The sequence below is a fragment of the Cricetulus griseus genome, chromosome 4 (assembly GCF_003668045.3).
Source record: "Cricetulus griseus strain 17A/GY chromosome 4, alternate assembly CriGri-PICRH-1.0, whole genome shotgun sequence".
In the NCBI taxonomy this organism is placed as follows: Eukaryota; Metazoa; Chordata; class Mammalia; order Rodentia; family Cricetidae; genus Cricetulus; species Cricetulus griseus.
The window spans coordinates 68160978-68171147 of NC_048597.1; the positions used below are offsets into that span (position 1 = coordinate 68160978).

General features: G+C 44.8%; 1 pseudogene; it reads right to left on the minus strand.

Annotated features, from left to right (window-relative positions):
• Positions 1–224: 224 nt before the first annotated feature.
• LOC100751298 lies at positions 225–1192 on the minus strand (annotated as a pseudogene).
• Positions 1193–10170: the final 8978 nt, after the last annotated feature.

Below are 10170 nucleotides of genomic sequence, written 5' to 3' on the forward strand. Positions count from 1 at the left end.
TAATTCCCACCAACCGAAAAGTTAAGGATGTCATCAGACAGCATCTGAGGCCTATAGCAGATGTTTCCCAATTTGCTGTAGCCCTCCTACCCAAAGTAAACACCAACACATTTGAAAAGTATTTTTTTTCTTACTCAAAATCATTTTATTTAATGAAAATGATAACTGATGAGAAATTAGTTCTGAAAACTTCACAGTTGAAGCCTGGGCTACATAAGAAAACACTATCTAGTTTCTTCTGATAAGCTGAGGCAGGATAGGGTATGTGGTATCTTTTCAGGGCTCTTTTTGGTCTCATTGAGGATGCTTGCCAGAGAAGCATCTGTTTCAGTGGCCATGTCCTTCAACACATCTGGGACAGTTCCATCTTCTTCCATAGCTTCAGGAAGTTCTACTGCATATCCTTTGCAAACTAATTCTAGCCCAATATCAGGTTTCTGCCCATTACTGGTTTCATATAAATGTATTTTTGGCCAAGTTGAGTTTCCAGTCTGGACATAGCCAAAGATCTTGGCCACCAATGGCTTCAAGTCAGGAAAGTGAGTCTCTCAAACTCATTTAGAGCTTCCTCTTCTTACCGTTCACCGCAGGGGGCGATTTGTGCCAGACTGCTTTCTATTGCTTGAAAGGGAAGGCTCAGGAAGTCACTCCTGAGAGCCCTGAGATCCTTCAGTAGGCAATCTCCATTATTTCCAAAGTCCACAAAATAGACATCCAAGTTCCCATTTTCCAGGGTACCACCAATCTGGTCTCGATACCAGGAACCATCTGCAGAATATGGTACTGCTACAATGTCTCCTACGTGCACAGTCAAGTCTTCAGGCAGAGTATTTTCATAGTGCTAGGTCATCTCAATGATAAGTTGATCCAACTGGAGGCTGTGTGAGCCAATGATTTGGATTCAGAAGTGGTTAGGGTGTTCATAAGCAGAAATGAAGATGTCTAGGTACTCATCCTTATGGAAACTGAAGTCAGGACTGGGAACTTCAATCATGGACGTCTCGGGACTGTTCTGGGCACCAGAATTCTCAAGGCTGTCATCAGTAGGTTTCTCCCAGGAACTTTCATTTGGTCCTGCAGCAACCATATCACCAGCACCTTTGCAGAGAGGAACCTCCAGGGGTACAGCTGGCCCCATGGTAGAACAGGTATTCTTCCATAAAGCTGCTTCACCAGCTCCACCTGGCTCCATCACTGAGACTAGACTTACAGAACAGCCAGGCCTACACTGATAAACCCCTGGTGATCAGCAGGAACTCCCGTCTTCACCAGAGTAATGCTGCTGCTTCTGAAAAGTACTTTTGATTTATGTCTTTCTTTGTTCTGTTACTATAAATTTTTGTGAAATGGTTACCTTGTTGGAGACACTGTTTGTAGTGACAGCATTTGCTCCTGGGCCATGGTTACTCATATTTGGCTCCTCTGAGGTGAGAGCTGCATTTCAAACATCATCATAAGGAAACATTCATTTGAGAATCTCTCAGGGGACGGAGACTCCATCGCAACAGTTGCAAACATCAGACTTAAGATGATGGGGTCATTTCTTAAAGGCACCCAAGATTGAAGACAGGAGGAAGAATGCAGCATTACTCCGAGACTTCTAGTTCTGCATGAACTATCTACCCTACATGGCAAAGCCAGAGATCTCTGCAAAGTGATTTATTATTGCAAATTAGCAGTAAGGAAGCAGAACCCGTTACATGGAAGATGTAACAGGACCTAGAACCATGTGGCAGGACTGAGGGAAATTTCATAATGTGGGAACAAGGAAACATATCTGAGATGGAATGAGATTGAGCGGCTGGGCTGGGTTAGCATATGGGAATGCCACAGCCATTTCATAATGTTTGAGGGTGTGACAATTAGTGCTCCAGAAAGGGCAAAGACCTGGATAGCTGGTGAAGGCCAGAAGCTGTTGTGGGCTATTTGATCACACTGTGAACCCTGTGTTTTTGTTAAATAAAACCTCGGGTCAGAAGGTGGAGCTAGCAACTAGTTGACAGGAAATAGCCATTGAGAGTTAAAAGGAGTCCAGAAAATGAATAGAGAAATATACAGGAAGTAGTAGGGAGGGACTTCGTGTTTGGCAGTCCTTTTGATTTTGGGGAGGAACTGTCTCTTGCTGGGTTGCCGTTAAGGAGGAAGGTCAGCTGGCTGCTTTCTCGGTCTCTCAGAGTTAGCAGGTTTTCACCCCAGTATTTGACTCCCGAGTCTTTATTGTTAAACAGAATAATAGAGACGTAGGTAAAAACTACATTTGGCTACAGAGGCAGAGGCACTTCCGGCGGGATGCAGAAATCCTGTTGGGCCTCGGAGCCACAGTAGATTCAGGTGCAGCTGTTTTGTCGACAATAAAACAACAAGAAGCAGCTATGGGGTGGGCTCCAGAGGAGCAGGCAGACTCTGCCTGTGTGCTCCAGAGGACTGTGAAGGTGATGAAAGAGGAGGCCAGGAAGAACAGTGTCTCTCAGGTGGCTGAACTGTACCTGCAGCTCCACCAAGGGCCACTTCTGGGCCCGTAGCTCCTTCTGGGCCCATGCTGACTCAGGGTACTCTCTTGGTTTTCCTCTCTGAGACCTGGCTGACCCATTCTGCACGAACTCTTCTGGTTCCTTCAGGCCTGTGAGGAGTACAGAGACACAGAACTGATCTAGGAAGGTGTGGTTTCCCTATTCCACCACTGTCCCCTGCTGCCTTTGCTTCTCCAGGATATGGGAGTGGCTATATTGATGGCGTGGGAGTGTCAAGGATGGAGAAAGTCATTATGAACAAGGAGACATTGTAGTTCAGTAGGAGGGTGATTGTTAAAGAGATTTCAGAAAAAATTTCTCTGTGTGTGTGTACATGCACAAGTTTGTAGGGGAGAGGACAACTTGCAGGAACTGGTTCTCTCCTTGCACTATCTGGTACTGGGATCAAACTCAGGTTGTCAGGCTTGGCAGCAGGCACTTTTACCCACTGCACCATCGTGCCGGCCCAGGAGAATCATCTTGATTGAAGCAGAGTTCACATATTCCGCTGGGAGGTAGAAACAGTAAGGCACTCAGTACCAGGAGGTGTTTGAAAGAGAAGCCAGGCCTGCATTTGGTGGACAACCGCAAAGAGAACAGAGAATACAGCACACAAATTGATGCCAGAGTGTTTATCTTGGATATTAGACTATCTAATCCTTGGCCGTGTGGCTGGGGACTGTCTCTGTTGTGAGCCTGAATGTATTAAGTGTGCTCATTCATACACATTAGTACCTTGTCATCTTATTTTATTTATTTTCAAGGTGCCAATAGATAATAGTTGTAGGTCTTTATAAGAAAATAATGTTACCCTGACCATGGATGCCAATGGGGAGGCCCCTGCACTCCTGGGAGCCTCCGGAGGTGGACTGGCGTTTTGCCCTGGTGTGTGTGTGGGACTTCCAGAGCCCATCCCACTTGAAGGGATGCGCTCTGGCTCTGAACACATGGGGAGGGGCCTAGGCCCAGCACAGGAAGATTTGATGGACTTGGTGGAGCCCCGGTTGGGGGCCCTACCCTGCCTGGGGAGTGGTGGGTGGATGGGGTGGGGGGTAGGTTGGAGGTGGGGGAGAAGGAATGGGGGTGAGGGGAGGGAGAGGGAGAGGGGAATTACATGTGAAACAAGCCTGTTCCCTAATTTGAATTAATAATAATAATAATAATAAAAAAAAGAGAAAAACAAAACAAAACAAAAAAACAACAAAAAACAATAGGAAGCTATCCCTAACCAGGAATACACTCTCCTTAGTGACAACAATGGGGGCAAGGGGAGTAGCATCCTCCAAGTTACTTCCTGCTGAAATGGGAATATGATAGCCTTGTGGGGTCTTCGAAGCTTGTTTGTGGAGCATCTCCTTAAATGTTCTCTGGAAGTGGATTAGCATTTTCCCTGGTGTAAGAAGGGACTTTGAGAGCCCATGCCACGTGAAGGGATACACTCTGGGCCTGGACACATGGGGAAGGGCCTAGGCCCAGCACAGGAAGATTTGGTGGACTTTGCAGAGCTCCTGTTGAGGGCCCTACCCTGCCTGGGGAGTGGTGGGTGGATGGTTGGGGGTGGGGGAGGAGGGATAAGGGTGAGGGGAGGGAGAGGGAGAAGGGACTTACATGTGAAACAAGCCTGTTCCCTAACTTGAATTAATAAAAAAAATATATAAAAAAAATAATGTTACTACAGATATTGTGATGGTTTGAATGTAATTGACCCCCATAAACTCATGGGGAGTAGCACTTTTAGGAGCTGTGGCTTTGTTGGAGTAGGTGTGGCCTTGTCGGAGGAAGTGTTTCGCTGTGGGAGTGGGCTTTGAGGTCTCCTATGCTCACGCCACACATAGTGACACCATACACTTCCTGCTGCCGTGGATCAAGATGTAGAACTCTTAGCTCCTCCAGCACCTGCACACCGCCATATCCCATCATGATGATGATGGACTAAATCTCTGAAACTATAAGACACCCAATTAAATATTTTCCTTTAGAAGAGTTGCTGCGAGGGGTCTGGAGAGATAGCTCAGAAGTTAAGAGCGCTGGCTGCTCTTCCAGAGGCCTGAGTTCAATTCCCAGCATCTACATGTCAGTTCACAATTGTCTCTAACTCCAGTTCTGGGGGATCTGACACCTTCTTCACACCTATGCACATAAAATAAATAAATAAATAAATAATCTTGCAGAATATTTATTTTTAAAGAAAGGAATTGCCGTGGTCATGGTGTCTCTTCACAGCAATAGAAACCCTAACTCAGACAACCATGAAGTAGTTGGTTGCTCCATTCCGTGTAGCAGTTCTCATAAAAACCTTCCCATTGTGGAGCAGAGTGAATGTGGAGGAGCCCAGGATATGGACTCAATCAAGCATGTTGAAAGCAAGCAGGTGTTTGTTTCACCACCTCGGGCTTCTGTTTACTTCCTCCAGAGCGCTGAATAAAGATCATCTGGAATTGGAGGCCAGCCAGGACTCATGGAGTAAATGATTGGGTCATGTAAGTTGCCGCCACGGGGTGGCAATGATAATCAGAAGCTCCACTCTCCTTGGGTCTAAATGGTATTTTGAGACAGGTCTATGATGCCCTAAAGCTTGTCCTTGTCCATAGTCAGTTACATGCTACCTACAGTAGGAGAGGCCTGTCAGCTCGTAATGAAAGTGTCCTCCAACTGCTTGGCCACAGAAATCTGATTCCTCATTTACTGAGCTTTTTCCACACAGTTTTGTCTTCCTGCTTTTGAGGCAAGGTATTTGGTTTGCTCAGGAGTGGGCAACAGGACTAGCTATTTATTATGTACATGTGGGCTGTAACATTGATTTTTGTTGAAAACAAAAGAGTGACTCAAAGGCATTGTGGAAATGTTAAACATGACTTAAATATGAATCAAGAATTTTGGGCACCATTCCTGTTTTCCTACTCAATTCTGCAGTTGTAGGACATTACTCCAATGGAATAAGACTTGAGTAACTCAGCATTTTGATAACAATATGCACACCTGCTATGATGATTCATTTATCCACATCTGCCATATGACATAACTTGCTAGCATGTGCTGGCATGTAAAATTAAAAGATTTGGGCTGAAAAATTATAGTTGTGTAGCAGATCAGAGCCAGACAGGCGTTCGTTGATGCCCATGCATCATGGGACCATGTGCAATATCTTTTTTTTGAGACAGGGACTCTCGACATAGGGCTGGCTGTCCCAGAACTTACTCTGTAGACCAGGCTGGCCTTGAACTCACAGAGATCCACTTGCCTCTGCTTCCTGAGTGATGGGATTAAGGCCTTGAACTCACAGAGATCCACTGCCCAGCCAAATAGTACTTCTTCTTCTATTTTTTTTTTTTTTAAGATTTATTTATTTATCATGTATACAGTTCGTGCCAGAAGAGGGCACCAGATCACATTACAGATGGTTGTGAGCCACAATGTGGTTGCTGGGAATTGAACTCAGGATCTCTGGAAGAACAGTCAGTGCTCTTAACCCCTGAGCCATCTCTCCGGCCCCAAACAGTACTTCTTAACCTTGCTATCATTGCTTAACATTGGCATCACCAGGGGAGACAGGAAAATTAATAATCCAATACCTGAGCACGACTTGGAACAATTAAATCGAGATCTCTGAGGAAGTGCGCAGTTATTGGTATTTCTGAAAAACTGTAGTAGGCAAAGTTGAGAAACTCTCATCTAAAATCTTCCCTAACGGTATCTACACCAATTATCTTCCTCAAAACATTAAAAAAATGTATCTGTTTTGTGTGTACATGGGGGAGGGCAGGGGTGCATATGGAAATCAGAGTACAACTTGTGGGAATTGATTCTCTTCTTCCATCATGTGGGTACCAGGGGTGGAACTCAGGTCAACAGGCTTGGCAGCAGTGGCCTTTATCCTCCCAGCCATCTTGTTGACTCTTGTTCAGAACCTTAGATAACAAAAGCTACATCACCCTCACCCATGTACAGTGCATAAATGAAAGTGAAGGCAGTTCTGTTGCCAAAGGGAAGCAGGAAGTGCTATTGCTGAGCTGACTTTACTGTGTATTGTTTGACCTGTTGTGGGGCATCCACCAGAGAAAACTGCTCAGACATAGATTCAAGCTAACAGAAAGTCTTTATTAGCCAGCGGCTGACTACACTGGGTGTTCAGGACCTGAGTGCAGTCCTGGCACTTTCTCAGGATGAGCTTTAAAGCATAGAAACCATGTCTTGGGCTGACACACCTTGGTTAGCAATTATAGTCAGCCAAAAGTAGAATTACAGAAGCAAAAAAGCAAGTTAGTACATCTAAGGACTTTCCCAGAACTATGGACTTTGATGGATTAGGTCTTTGTTCTCATTTTAGCAGGTGTTGCTGCCTATGTGCTGGGTTCTAAGGCCTGAGTAGTACTTCCATCATGGCGTCTGTTGTGCTAAGGTCTAGGAGCATGTTACATTCTCTACTAGTTCTATGGCCATGAGTCAAATCTGGGGACAGGGGGTTATATTGTCTCCTTAGCACTATTAGTTTAACAGAATTTATTCTCTGTTTTACATAGCTAAGTACTGAGTTGAACAAACAGAGTCCTATAGTGAGGGCTAGGAGCCAAAGGATTAATGTTCCAACCATGACCATAAGTAGAATAGTCAACTAAGGAGACCAGGAAAACAAAGACTGGTACCAGTTGTTGGATTCTTAACAACTCCTTTCTCTGTCCTGAAGGTTACTTCTGACCATGGCTAAACCTCCTCTAATTATCCCTGACTGACTGACAGAGAATCAGTGTCACACAGAGACCGCCGTGTCTCTAAAGAGGAAGTCTAGTCCTCATTGACTCTGAGCAACAACCTCAACTAAGGAGTCTAACTGGGCTTCCAGATGGGAAGTGGAATTTTCTAGATGGCTCAGGTCTAAGTCTTCTTGAGCGCTGAGTTCCTGGGACCCCGGATACCTGAGTTTTTCCGGGGGTCTAACATCCCAAGTGCTAGGACTAAAGGTGGGCACCACCACTGCCTAGCAGTCTTAGGTGTTTTTAAAGAAAGATTTATTTCTTTATTATGTATACACTATTCTGCCTGCAGGCCAGAAGAGGGTACCAGACTGCATTACAGATAGTTGTGAGCCACCCTGTGGTTTCTGGGAATTTAACTCAGGACCTCTGGAAGAGCAACCGGTGCTCTTAACCTCTGCGCCATCTCTCCAGCCCGAAAGAGGCTGTTGTTTTGTGTTTTTGTTGTTGTTGTTTTTTAATTTTGTGTGTATATGTGCTTACCTGAATATATGTATGTGTACCCCACAGACCAGAAGAGGGCATCAGATTCCCTGGAACAGGAGTTACAGACGGTTAAGCTGCATGCATTCTGAACCCAGGTCCTCTTTAACCACTAAAGCACACTGTTAACCACTAAGCCCCAACTCTTAGGTGATTTATAATAGGCACAAGATTTTGTGCTTCTCAAGTTTTATCTATAAATAATGTTAAGCATTCTCTCCTGGACATTGGTCTGAGTCCCAACCCTAGCAGAGGAACTATTTGCATTTGATAATGGCTGGGTGGGTGAGGGAGTCATTTTTCTTTAAGGGTGTAACCCTTGGTAGGTCAGCCACTCTCCAGGGCTGGCCCCACACCCAACAGTATTTAAGTAACACAATTTGAACTCAATGAATTGAAAAAAAAAAAAAAAAGAGAGAGAACAAGAAGTTGGGTAAGAAGGAATGCAAGAACGGATGTGAGAGAAGTTGGGGTATAAATGTGATCACAATACACTGTACAAAATTCTCAAGGAAGTATTAAAATAGTATTTTTGAATCCCTTCCCTCCATTTTTTACTTTACTCAAAGGGTGTACTTCATACAAGATTGACTTGCTATTACACTGTAGAAACTCAGGGATCAGATGAAAGTGCCAAAACTCTAGGTTGCAAGGTTTCTTGGGTCTAGCTAGGCACACATAATTGCATTAGGAATCTGAGAGAAGTGTTAAAACTGGAGGTTCCAGGTCATTCTAGCCCTCAATAAGCAGATGTGGGAAGACAGACACATTGTCCATCCGTGGTTCTAGAAGTTTCCTGGCTCTGACTCTGTCTTCAGGAAACAAGTCAGATTTCAGGGTAAATGCTCTAATGTTTTGTCTTTTTATTTTGCCTCAATTCCATGGGCTATAGTTCTAGAATAAATAAAAAGGAGAAAGGGCTCTGAGCAGTGGCAGCTGTTGCTTTTAGGTTTCCGACTGGATACAGTGTGACCATCGATGGGCACCATGCTCCTGCTGCTAAGCCTTCCACGCTATGGTAGGATGAACCCTCAAAGTTCAAGACAAAATAAGCCCCCTCTTCCTTAAGTTGCTTTTGTTAGGCATTTAATTACAGCAATGAGAAAGGTAATAACACAGTGAGAGTTAGACCCCCGAAAACTCAAGTATCCGGGGTCCCAGGCCACGTTTGCGGTCACCCCGATCACCAGGTGGATTGGAGAGCTTGCTGCAAACTGCATGAGGCTTTATTGTAATTTAACGAGCTAACCCCATGTTAGCTCGGGTCTTTCACCCACCCGCCATGGCGGATGGCTAGCAAAAGACGGCTCCTAGGGCTCCCAAGAGATCTTATAGGACAGCGTAAGGGGAGTGTCTAGGGGTACACACAGGCTCAGGATTGGTGTGCCTCCAGGCTTGGAGGGCTTTCCCTGTGTTGATTGGCCAATTGGTTGTTATGGCCCATAGGCCCTCCCAGGGTGGTTGCTATGCTCTGTGCGTCATTGCTGTGCACTTGTCCCTAAAGTACACCCAGGGTTGTAAAGCATAGCGCCACCAGCTAACTTCTGACCTATCTCATGAGAATGGGTTGTATTGACTGAGAAACAATGCCTAGGATTCTCGGAAATTCAAAGATTGCCAGGTATTAACACTTCTGTTTTAGTTGAGGTTTCTAATGCTGTGAAGAGACACCATGACCATGGCAACTTTTATAAGAAAAACATTTATTGGGTGGCTTACTTACCGTTTCAGAGGTTCACTACATTATCATGGCAGGTAGCTTGGCAGCATACAGGCAGACAGGAAGTGGACTATGACACTGGGCAGTATCTTGAGCATAGGAAACCTCAAAATCCCATAAAATACAACACTGGAAACCCTAATATATATACAAAAGACCTGTAAGGGAAAGAAAAAAAAAGCCCAGACAAAGTGTTGTAAGACAAGAAACCTTCGAGAATACCATTGCGTTTGTTTTGTGTTGGTCATCTACTGCTGGGCCTGGGCCTTCCCTTCAGGGTGGTTTGTGTACCCAGTGAGACTCCATTAGAGAAAATTAATTTTTCCTTTGTGAGCAGTTATCAGTTGGAAATAGCTTTTGGGTTAGGGATGGGGGCTACTGTCCACTTCCTCTCCCAGCACGGGGATCCCATGTGGGCCCTTGCTTGCTTCTAAGAGGACATTCTTAATGCTCTCATCCGCCTCATCTCATATTCTCCCTCCTTATCCCTTCATCTCTTCTTCTTTCTCGAATCCTTAGCCCCTGCTCATTTTACTTCTTAATTATAGTATTCCACAGCTTTAACAACCTCTGACATCTGACAGTGTCCCAACTTCTCCTAGCTACTTGAACCAGTTTTATCTTTTTCCTTTTAAAAGTTATGTAAACTATTTTATTGCTTGCCATCTACTCCTTCTGGGTGCGTTTGCTTCTTTTTGTTCGGGTG